This window comes from Brachycentrus maculatus, unplaced genomic scaffold (genome assembly GCF_059751285.1).
Source record: "Brachycentrus maculatus isolate JH-2025_06_01 unplaced genomic scaffold, ASM5975128v1 h1tg002063l, whole genome shotgun sequence".
NCBI classification, from domain to species: domain Eukaryota; kingdom Metazoa; phylum Arthropoda; class Insecta; order Trichoptera; family Brachycentridae; genus Brachycentrus; species Brachycentrus maculatus.
This window is the reverse complement of record NW_028282599.1, coordinates 1-12,433: the sequence shown is the minus strand read 5'-3', so window position 1 is coordinate 12,433 and position 12,433 is coordinate 1. Positions and strand designations below refer to the sequence as shown.

Here is a 12,433-nt window from a genome sequence, read left to right as displayed (position 1 = left end):
AGATAATGGAGATGAGATCTAAAATCGTCGAGGTTTGTCCTCAAATGTAAAATTATATGAGCATCTAATAAGCAGTTTCAATGCCGAATGCTTTTATCACATAAAATTGGAAAGGAAATAAGCAAGTTCTGATGAGTGTACAAAAAAAGGATAAAACTCCCACACGGGAGTTCTATGTTCGAACCAAAGCATTAGCATTGTAGTTGATAAAAATTTTATAAATCAGGTCGAAAAATGCGGAGCCGCAAACATTGGAAGGAATTTACGAATAAATGGAGAACAACTGGACGACCATTATTCGAATTCCTTTGCTCACCAAATTCACAAGCAGACGCATGAAAAGGTTTTAAGCGGAAGTAAAAGATTGGAAATGTTCAACAAACAAAACAATAGAAAAACAAATTTAGAAATGGAAAGAATAGTATCCAAAGAAACTCAGTGAATATGAAATGTGGGAAAAAGACAAAGATCGATAGTATAAAATTTTCCAGGCTTAAGTTTTTAAATCATTTGAAGCAAAGTTTGAGAAAGAACAGGATCAGTAAAGAAATAACTTAATCTAACTTCTTCAAACAGAAATTGAAAGAAACCTAGATTATTTTTATAAAAATATGAAGCTGGAAGTTGCAACGCATCGGTATAAACTTTAAGTTTAGCAATCACAATAAAGGGGAGTTAATGCCATTAATCAAAAGGCAAGAGAGATTAAAAAAAGAATATATTCGAAAGGCGAAGCTTTAAGCGATAAATATATTGAAAAACAATTTGAGGGCTAATGGAATTTGTACATAAAGTAGATTATTTTAAAATTAGATCGAAAGAAAAGAAGCCAAAATTTATGGAATAAAATTCTCGAATTGTATAACATGTAGCTTACCTATCAAAAACTAAATCACCAAGCTCAAGCTTAAGAGCATTGGCTGAAATTAAATGGTTTCGAAGAATTTGTCAAGCCCGTCTGCGAACAAATGCTATCAGATACTTTTAAATTTACTGAGGACATCAATATTCAACCAATTATCACTACAACAAAATCTGAAGTCACTGAGCTTTCGAGAGAGTATTTGGATATGACTCAATTCTTTGAATTCAGAGAGAATCGCTGCAATTATTACTTTGATGTTAGTAATTTTTCCTAAGTTTTCCTTCAGGGCAAAGATAATGAGTATAGTTTCAAACAACAATTAAAAAATGAGCCTCAGTTGAATTCTTTTGTCGATGCTCTCGCATAAGATTTTCTTAAAATTTCAGCTCAAATAGATACGTAATACTTGGCAAGCGAAATAATCAATGTCGTTTATAAGTCGAGCAAAAGCTGGTTCTGGTTTTAGGACAAAAATATAACAATACTGAAATAGAAAATTTTGAAGCAATATCCCATCGACAAAGACAAAACCCATACCTCATTTCATTCATTAAAGAATATTCAATTTTGTGTACTTTAACCCGTCAAACTCTGGTCAGAAATATAAAACTAATTGAAACAATACAAAAACAACAAATGCAAGCCCATAGAATGCACGAAAGTCACCATTCGAAATGTATGCGTGCATTATTCAAATCAGTTTCTCAGCCATAATCTTGAAACGTTGAAGGCTTATTTCTCCAATTATATTAAAAACATTAAATATAACTCTGCAAAGGAGCTCAGTCGCATTGGACTTTAGATAAAAAATTATTAAAATATAGATAATTTGAAAGTTAGAGACTTTATAACTAATCCAGTTGAAGTAAAAAGCAAAGAAAATTTGATGCAAATGTGCGAACAACTATCAGAATTCGTAAACAAAAAATTAATTAAAAGCAAAATTTATGATTACCAAGATTTTTAAACTATTTGCATTGCTTATTCAAATGAAAAAAGATTACATGTTAAGTAGAATCATCAAGGAGTGTAAATTCTTCGAAATTACATGAATAAGTAATTCTCTTCATTGGTTTAAAGAATTCGCGGGCGATAGTTCCAAAAATTTATCAAATAGTTTATTCAGAAAAAACTCCTGTTTGACAGAATAATTGCATTCATTGAGACAATCAGAGCAAGCAAATCGATGACAGTTTAAAATTCAATTACTGAATGCATAAAATTTGTAAAGCTCGAAATCAAAAAATTCAATTTAGATTTAAAACAAATATGTCAAACCTTAGCATATAGTTTTATAAATAATGTTTATAGCTTTACTCTTTTGATCCTATGGAAAGCTTTCTAAGTTAAATAGTAGAAATAATCTGAAGAGACTAAAGCTGAAGTTGAACAATAAAAAAGCAAGCAAAAAAAAATATTTATGGGCATTATCAGTAAGAATCCAAATGAAGCTTGTCTGGCAAATGCATAAAACTTTCTGAAGTCGTATAAGCAATATCTCATACAGTGGAATCAAAAATAAAAGTAAGAGGCCTTATCGACTGCCAAAAAGAAACTTTTATAGAACTACACCCGAAAAGTTATTCAATAGCATTTAGATAGGAAAATGCAATTAAGCACATCAGAATGCGAGATCTTTGAATATCTCACAGACCCGAAATCGGTCACATAAAGGACCTATGCATAGTTTGTCAATGATCACTTTCACACAGCAAAGTCTTTTTTCAAGAGTCTTGTTATTCCTTCGATTAATGAGCTATATGCAATTATCAAATAGCTGGCAGCTTGCTTTTCAAACAATGAATAAAAATGGGATTCCGAAGATCTTTTCATTGAAGACAATGATCCATAAACAACTGTTAGTCAGATCTTCTCAGATCTGATACTCAGAGGAGTATCTATTTTAAAGAGCTAAGATCAGAATAAGTTTAATTTAAAATATGGAGTGTAATTCATCGCGAAGGGGAAAGTTTAAGACGAAGTAAATGTGAATTTCTTTGAAAATGTAAATATTGACTATGAAATTCAAAACTTGGCAATATTCCTGAGAATTTTATAATAGAAACTTATTGAGTTAAGGACCAATATTGAAAAATAAATCAATTTAGGCGATAATGAGAAACAAGAATTTGAACAGAAGGTTCGCTTAAAGATATGTGAGGCAGCTTGCCCATGTTGTGGACGGCTCTGCGATATAGATTTAAGACAGATTGGGCCTCATCAGCAGCACAAATGTGAATCAGGGCATCAAATGAGAGCAATAAAAGGAATTAGAATTTAAAAAAAGAAGTAAGGAATTATTGAATTATTTGCTTCAGTTCTCAGATGCTAAGACATTAGAGACACCAGCAGTTTCAACTTCGATGGCAAACCATGGTCATGGAAAGATTACAAAGATTCAAAGAAGGAGGAATGGAACTTCGAAGGGAAATAAATAGCCATCCAAAATTAAAGGTTTCGACACATGTGGTAAATCGCAGGCAAAAGAATATGCGAATGGAGAGAGACAAAAGACAACCAGCAAATGCTACATGTGGAATACTCAAAATAAACTCTTATATATTTACAGTAAACTGCAAGATAAGTACACTATGTTTTTGCTCTTGATGGCTCGGGTTCGATGAGTGGGGAACCTTGGAGGAATCAGTTAAATTCCTTGAAGAGTATTTTAGGAGATCTTGCAAGTGTGAGTGAAAATAGTGTATCAGTTGTTGTCTTTAATTCTACACATCGAATCGCGATCAGAAATAAATAGCCTGCAGGAATAGACACTCAAGCTATTCCTTTTCCTGGAGGAGGGACGAATCTTGATGCTGCATTAGTAGGTTCAATCTAGTGCATATCGCCTGATGTCGGTAAAAAAAGCCTCACTTTCGTTTTAATATCAGACGGTTGTGCTTCCTACCCATCAGCCCAAATATAGAATATGAAAAAGATACGCAAATAAACAACTTAAAAGGGTCATACCTTTGATTTCTTCACTATTTACATTGGCCAAGATAAAAGTCAGCTCTTATCTAAAATAGCTACTGATTTAGGCGGAAAGGATACCTGGGTATCGAACTCTTCCCAAATCTCATCAGCTTTCAAGTAAATCATGCAATCGAATTACTAATGAGCAAATGATTCCATAACATAAATCAATTATCTATTGAACAACTATCACAACTATCATAATTATTATCATCATCAAAGATAGTGCTATGGCTGTTGGAAGTCTGCATTTTTATATAGTAAAATTATGCAATTTCCTCGTTATTTTCCCGACTGGCGGCTTGCCAGTCTTCCATGAAGTTTTTCTCTTTTATTTATCCTCGGCATTGGCCTTATAGAATTTACACCAGGTGCATATGCACATCAGGGCAATAGTGGAGGCGACCAGCACCATGGAATGCATGACTGTGCTCGCAGGTATAAACCACAAGAAATACTACTGGCTTCCTTTGAGTTTCTACTTTACTTGGTCTTTTATTTTCCCCTTTGAGTGCAGCTCTGAGAGCTCCCTCGCAAAATGCTGCATTTTCTACAGGAGTTTTTCATCATATTAGCTGAGCACTTATGATGACTGCTTCTTTTCTTCTTATATTACAGTGCTGCTTACTATCTGCGAAAATGGCTTGACTGCTTCCATGTTTTTATCGTTTTTATCGGCGAGGGCAGTAATTTTGAGGATGGCTTATTTGCGGGTGATTGATCTAGGGAAGCAGGTGGGGCCTACCTTCAAGGCCAATCCGGCATGATTGGCATCATTCAGGTCAAGTGCCTAATTGAGACGGTCATGAACATAGAGCCAGCACCCCCAACAGCTTCTAGGTTGAGTTGTAGTGGTTGAGGTTGGGTTTTTAAGTATAAAAAAATTCTTAAGAATTTTTGCCACGACTGGTCTAGCATGCTTCGCATCTCCATTTCTTGTGAGTTTATCTTTTCATCGTCGGCACTATCGCGCCTCCCTTGAGTTTCAGATTGCCATGTATTAATCCTTGAGGGTTGCTAAATGCTGCGCATTTAGAAAAATGTCATCTTTCTTATTTTTATTTTATTTTTATTTTTTATTATTTTTTTAAATTTAAAATTTTGATATTTTTACCTTTTTCCTTCATATTTTTCTCTCTTGTTATTTTTGTTCTCAAATTCTTATAAAAAAAAAAAAAAAAATCATTTTTTATATACTCATTTCCTTTTTCTTCACAAATATAACGAAGTATATATATTGTAACGTATATTTATCTGACATAACTTATAACCTAATTCAACATCATCTTTCTCTTAGCCTCACTTTCAACAATTGTTTGGCCCTTCTTTCTTTAAGTTTAAGCATTAATTTATGAATAAATCCTTCTGAAAAAGGGATCAATTTCCGAAACTATAATCCTAAATGAATTATAAATACATATAATTCAGAGGGAGTTATTAAAAAAGGTAATATTGATCACATGTTCAAAAATGAGATGAATGAACATCGTTTTGTTTGTCATTTAAAGTGAACAGGATCTAATTTCTGGTTTGCTTCTTTAACGAGTTATTCTCATGTTACAGTTGATGGACTTCCTGCTCCAGCTCAGTTGCCAACTTCAGCATAGAGCCGGTGCTTTCTTCATAGACCAGCAGTCTTGTTGTCAGCTTCGAGATAGCATCATTTTGTAGTTTGATTTATTTTATAAGAGCTTTCATTTTCTCCCTGTTTTTTCGTGATTTGGAAAGATTATCGGCATGTGAAATTTACTGGTAATTGTTTAGCATTTGATCTCGATGACTGTTAGCCTTCTTAGGCAATTATGAGTCTGTTAATTGCATTAAGAGTTTGTCGGTATTTTTGGGATTTGCTTTAATGGCAATTTTGAGTGATTTATTTTATTTTTGGTGAACCTTCGATTCGTTATTCAGCACTTACAAACAAAAATCCTTGAATTAAGAGCTTGGGTTTAGGATTGAGTGGTTTTGCTTTGGTAAATAATTTGAAGCCTTACTCAAGTTTAGACGAGAAACTCCTACGCTATCTTTCGTGGTGTTTCGCTTGTTTGAGACAGATTATTGCTTGAATGAGACTGTCCTATGACTTGATTGTTTGTTCGGCGTATTGTTCATTGACGCACTGTATACTGCTTTACGCTTCATTAATTACTATTCTATTGGGCCGTTATTGGTTTAATATTACTATCATTAAATTGATAATTGAATGGCATCCAAAGACAACGCTCTTGAGCCTAAGTCTGCATATTAATGCCGACTGCCTATAAATATCGGCAAGAACGCATTGATAGTAACAAAAAAGTGATGAATATATCTTAATATAATGGTTAAATTTGTGGAGCAAGTGAGTACAAACATAATTGGGATTAGATTTGGGTTATTATGCAGAGTTTCGATTTTATTTGCTTCAAATGATTTCCTCTGCAAGTAGTCTTTGACTTCTGCTGAGTTCCAAAGAGCTATCTTGTATGCTGCATGTTGTATGTTGCATGTTACAGTATTTCTAGTAATCAATTCTATTATTCCAGCAGACCATTAATTCGCATTGCTATATAAATCAAGCATGAATAGAACATAGGGTATATTGAATCATTAATGAGTTCTGTCAATCTGATAACTTTAACCAATGAAATCAGTACTTCGCTACTCCGCTACTCCGCTACACTAATCAATCAAAGAAATTAGTACAGCATAGTTGTCATCAGTACAACATAGTCGCTAAACCAGCCATAGAAGATATGATATTCAAGATTGCAACATTGGTTGGGCTCAGCTCATAAATCCGGAGACTAAATTTGCAATACGATGTGATCGTATCGATAACATATTTTATGATATTTAGTATCTTTATTCTTCTTTATTTGTTCGATTTAGTTCCGTGCAGTTTGTAGGAATTGTAGCCCACTTGTACCATGCATTCAATAAAATAGCAGTTGCATTCTAAGGCTTAAATTCGATTGAAAAACTCTTGGTACTTATTATTTGAGATTAAGTCAAGTGCAAACATTATTCGATCCAACACATCGCCAAATAACTGGAAAATTTTGAATGCGAAATTGAATAGGTTTTTATACTCAAAATTATGACCCTTCAGCTACGCAAACTCCTTAATTACCTCATAGAGTCCATTCCATCGCACTACTTGACGTAACTTTAGTAATTGAACGTAGAGCGGAGATAGCAGTTTCTTTTTATTGGGGTCAATCGCGCCCACAAGCTTCACTATGCCACAGCACAATCGAATGTATTTACCTGCCTGAGTTGTACTGGCCGCAGTTTAACGAATTCTATGAAACAGTGAGTCTGAAACGATAACAGAGTTTGTGATGATGAGAGCATCTTTGGATGTAGAGCTAGATTCAATGGAGGCTGTGCTTCTCTCATTTATGTCTTTTTCTAAGCCGCCAATTTCATCAAGGTCCATCAATTAGCAAGCCTCTTTATCCTATTTATTTACGAAGGACGCTGAAAACATTATATAGATATTGTTAGGTTGAAAAGAACATTTCAAATGTATCCATTATTTATACATATCGCATACAATAATAATGTATATATTCTACTTTTCAGCAAACTTCATCGAAATGGAGCCTAATGAGAGTTTTATTCAATAATTTTCTCTCAAATAGTTAAAATAAAGGGGCTCGAAAGATTTGTGTATTCTGTGCGAAACAGATTAAAATTGTTGAATTGTTGTATTTAAATAATGAATCATTTATTTCTTTGGATAATTTATTGCTCTTTGATTTTCTCTGCGCTATTGAATTTGATCTGACTCTTGTGTCCTTTTTTGAATCCGCCGATATCTTTTCGTAGTGCGGAGTTGTTGTTGAAGTTGGCTCTGAAGGATGTGGCCAAATTTGCAATATCTCCTTCATCTTCCTTCCTAACATCAGTTAAGCAGATAACTGCAGCATTCTTTTGGTGAACAAGTTGGCCGAGTCTTGCTTTTCCTCTGATGAAGCAGTAAGGAATGTCCATCTTTCTGCAGAGGGTTGGCAGCCAAATCACAAGTTCAATGGGGTCAACATTGCTGGCAATGACGACAAGCTTGGCTTTTCTCTCTTCAATGAGCTTGGTTACATGGTTGAGTCCGAACTTGAGGTGGAAGGGCTTTGACTTTTCGACAGTTTTTTCTATAGTTAAATTATGAGTTACTCTCAGCTTTGTGCTTGGCTTCCTCGACTAATCGTGATCTTCTTTGCTTTTTGTCCTCGGGTGAGTATTTTTTAAGGAGCTTGAAGAGCACGCTGGTTTGGTTCTTCTCCAAACCTCTTGAGAACTGAGCGATCACTGGAGGCACTTTAATTCTTGTGAGGAGGATTCTTTTTTGCCTCTGGAAAGCAATGTACTTCGGCCATCTGACGAATCGAGTAAGATTCCTCTTCGGCTGGATGCTATTGCCCAACCTGAAGTTTCTAGGTTTGCTTTCAAAGAGGGGGTTGCTTTTAACCTCCTTCTTTGCCACTCTCTTGCTTTTAGTTCCTTTGCCCATCGATATGTGGTGAAAATTATAATATTAAATAATCAATATATATCCGTAATTTCTTAACATCATTAACATTACAAACCTAGAGTGTTCGGCTATGCGAACAGCAGTCTTTTTGTTTCATCGCACGGCCGATTTGTCTCATGACACATCATATACTTATTTATAAATGAAGATGCTGGATTATTTGTCTCAGCATATGAGCACGATAGCTGGGAAGCCATCCACACCAAATCCATACTTTATACAGAGTTTGACAATTAATTTGCTATTTAAATATTGTGATCCCGCAGAAAATATACTTGGCGGATTTATTCAGACATAATGGTATAAAATCATTGACGATATATTCTTAAATGTTTCTCTACCTATGTTAGCTTATCCAAATTGGCCAGCCTTTGCCAATATTCAAGCTGCTTTTCGATATACTTCGCTCCCTTGGTTTCCTGTGACAAGTTCTCGAACAACTGCAATGCAGAAGTCGTAATTCTGGACCACTCTTAGGGGTTGACTCCTAAGTAGAGAGTGTTGTTATAAATTTCAAGTAGCTGTTGCCAAGCGAATCTGCATATCTGGTCCTCACTTTCTAAGACTTCTTTCACAAATTTCTCTTCAGCCTAATAAATTTATTTGATCTCCTTCGCCGCACTATTCTATGTGTCGAGATTGCTGACAATATTCCGGCCTGTAGTTTCGACAGGAATCACCTGGTTCAGTTGGGAAGTTGAAGACACTTCTAATTGGGTTGGGGACGGATCATGAGAGTTAATGATTTTAAGCTGCCAGTGGTCGGATGGGGAAGATGCAGAAGTTAAAACAAACTACTTGCTGCACTTTATCAATTGGGTGGGGTTTGACACTTTCAGACTAAAGACCAGTTCGAAGTGTTACTTGTGCTACTCTATTTTTAGCAGTAAAGCTGGTAATAGCTGTTTGAGCAGCCAACTGTAATAGAGCCAAGGCGCCTCTTCCTTCGGATTCAAAAAAACTGCAGTGCGAGTTGTTTAAAATTATTCAAGCATCACGCGCTTTGGCATTCCATAAGTATATATCTCAATGATGGTCTTCTGGTCGACTGAAGTAGCCAGCTCTTCAGAATATTTTTTGATCAGGAACTTCGAGCGAAAGTGGTACGGCGAGAAGTTGAAAGGATTGGATTGGATTTTGGCTTGAGTGAACGACAGTTCCTAAGCTAAATTCAAGTGCACTGAATTCACCCAGTTCCGATAGTTCCAAACATGGAAGTTTTTCTCGTCTTTGGTCAGCATCATTTTGCAGAGTTCCTTTTCTTAGTTGAGAATCGACTGGTCAATCGCAAAAACTTTTAACACCAGCCATTGCCTGTAGCTCCAAAGAGTGTAGGATTTGGGGTCTTGTTGCATAATCTTGCTAATTAACTTGATATCATCCCCAAGGACCTTAATTTTATTAACCGGGTTTTCTTGTCCCTAGAGCAATCGATCAACCAGCTCCCTACGATAGTTGAAGATTGTTGGAATATCGTTGCAGAGCATCATGAGAATGCCTGTGAATTAGATTAACTGGGGCAGCTTCTCGTCGTTGATGGGCTACTTTCTGAGGACGAAAAACTCTCCTAATTTTTTATTTATTTTTTCAGACAGCAGGCTTTATTCTGTCAGCTGTTCTCCACTCTTAATTTTATCACTTTTCTTTTGGCCGTGTATCATAATATCTGATGGTTTAATTTATTATGATGTTGTCTATGTAATTGTTAATTAGACATCATGTCCTATGTAACATTCAGATGACATAATAAACAGGAAATACTTTAAAATCCCATAAAATAAGCAAAGTTAGAGCGAGTTCGTTCTTTATGAACATACTATAAATCAGACTGAATAAAAAAGAAACCTCGTAACAGAGACAAGCATTATCTGAATAATGAATGAATTAATAATGAGAGCAATGATGATAGTGCAAATGAAATCAAACTATCAGGGTTGTGGTTCTGTTTTCATCAGTCTTAAGAGCTTTTTGGTCTCATCAGGGTATAGTTTCCCAAGGTACAGTGATAAGTCCAGTGCCTTACTCGTATACTCGAAGCAGCCATGCTAGTCTGAGAACTATATGCCGTTTTTGGCAAGTTCAGGATGTTTTGTCTTCACGTGAAGTTTCAGTTGCGCCGTCTATCGAAAATATTTTCCGCAAACAGATATTGGGCATTTCGAAGTATTCTTTTATCCTGAAGGACCCGAGTATTATTTTTTAATCTTAAAGATATCCATTAAAACTGTCATTTTGTCCTCCTATTTTGTGTCCTCTACATATACATCAATATATTACTAATAGCCCTACGAAATCTTTCAGTTTATTTCAGCTTCTCCTACGATGGCATCGTAAATTTTATATTGGCAGGATCATCTTCAGCAAGGATATTCGATGGTTGTGTCGGCTAAACTGGTTTGATAGTTTGCGTAGTTGTCAGGGCAGGTGCGGTAATGTTTATGCCTTGACAGAAGGCAGTTTTCTTGAAAGTTGCTATTTCCATTTTGTCCACGAACACTACTTTGAATCTGAATTATCCCTCCTTAGAGTTGCTCAGATGGAAAATAGATTTCATTTTATCATCTTTGGAAATTTTGGCATTTTTGACTCCAAACGAGAGTGCGCCTTCTTTTTCATCGATTTGTATAGCAGAGCCTAAAATATCTTTCTTCTGAATGTCTATTCTCGTTTTGATCCCTACACTATCAATGAAAAATAGAGTGAAATCATGTGGCTCCGAGCACTTCATAAACTTATCCCCCTCTTCAACTTTATGGGAGTCATAAGAGATGGACTCCAACCTTATAAGCCCTTTATTTGCCACATTTTTATTGCCCGCCAATGATGTAGCAGAAGTGTGATGGGTTGTTGGTTGCTATATTGAAGTTTTGGAGAGAGCAGGCGTTGTGGATGCAGGCTTGGGTCTCTGCTCACCATTAGCAGCCAGATACTCCTCAATAAATGGCAACACCTTGTTCATCTTGGTATTCATGACATGATAATTCATTCCTAGCTATAAAATGATGAGATGAGCAACTTAGTTCTAAATTAATACTATTACTTGGGTAAGTATTTATTATATCAATTCATGATTATCGAATAATAGAGGATTATTATGCAGGTATTATTTGGTCGAGTTCATATAAATTAATGCTGTATCATTAGTACGCGCATCATTCGAATAGTTTATCGATGAATATATACTTATGTCGTAAAATTGTGACCGATTCACTATCATTTCCTTTGCTATACAATCTGCGAAATAGTGGTATTGTTCATAGTGACCAATAATGAGGATCATTTTGTTCAGTATCTCGCCCATCACTCTATAATATGGATAACTATTTACATAAACGTCCATAAACTTCTAATTAGCATAAAAGATAAGGCCATCTTTTAGTTTTCGCTACGAGTTTTCCATTGTGAGCTAATTTTTCAAATTATATTTTCTTTCAATTGCAGCACATCGCGTATATTTTTTGTTGGGATCTGCGGCTTAAATTTTATGAACAAGCTCCCACCCGCGAGTATTATAATGATAGATTTTGTTGGTGTCGATTGTTACACAGAGCATATCTTCCACAGTAATTGGCTCACTTTCAGGTTCCTGCATGGGTTTTTGACAATTTTGCCTTTTGAAAATTAGATCAGTGAGTCGAGTGCTCGTGCATTTATTCTAGAGCCTATACGTTTCCATATAGATGCATCGAAATAGAAGAGTTTTGACTTCACTTAATAAATAGCATACGCCGAATTCGAAGCCTTATTTGGCATAGGTTGGGGTCAATTTCATAGATTTAAGGGCATATTTTCGATACTGAGACTAAGATGGTGTTTCCCGCAGGTTCAGACAGGATGCTGCAAATTCGACTGTTTGGAGCAGTAGTGATGAATATCGTGGTGCTGAGTTGGAGATCTTCATCAAACATGAAGAGCTGGGTGCTGAATCTGTCGACCCCAAATACTCTTCTGCGATGCTGAGGAGCTGCTAGCTTGAGCAGATGCATCATTTAGGGGCAGCACATGACTTATTAGATTTTGAGTTCGTTTGTGAGTATCTTGTTCAGTTTTCGATCTGCGCCGCTTGTATATATATACTTTTA

The 12,433-nt window shown here is 35.5% G+C and overlaps 1 pseudogene; it reads right to left on the bottom strand.

Annotated features, from left to right (window-relative positions):
- Positions 1-7,567: 7,567 nt before the first annotated feature.
- LOC148298425 (uncharacterized) lies at positions 7,568-12,337 on the bottom strand (annotated as a pseudogene).
- Positions 12,338-12,433: the final 96 nt, after the last annotated feature.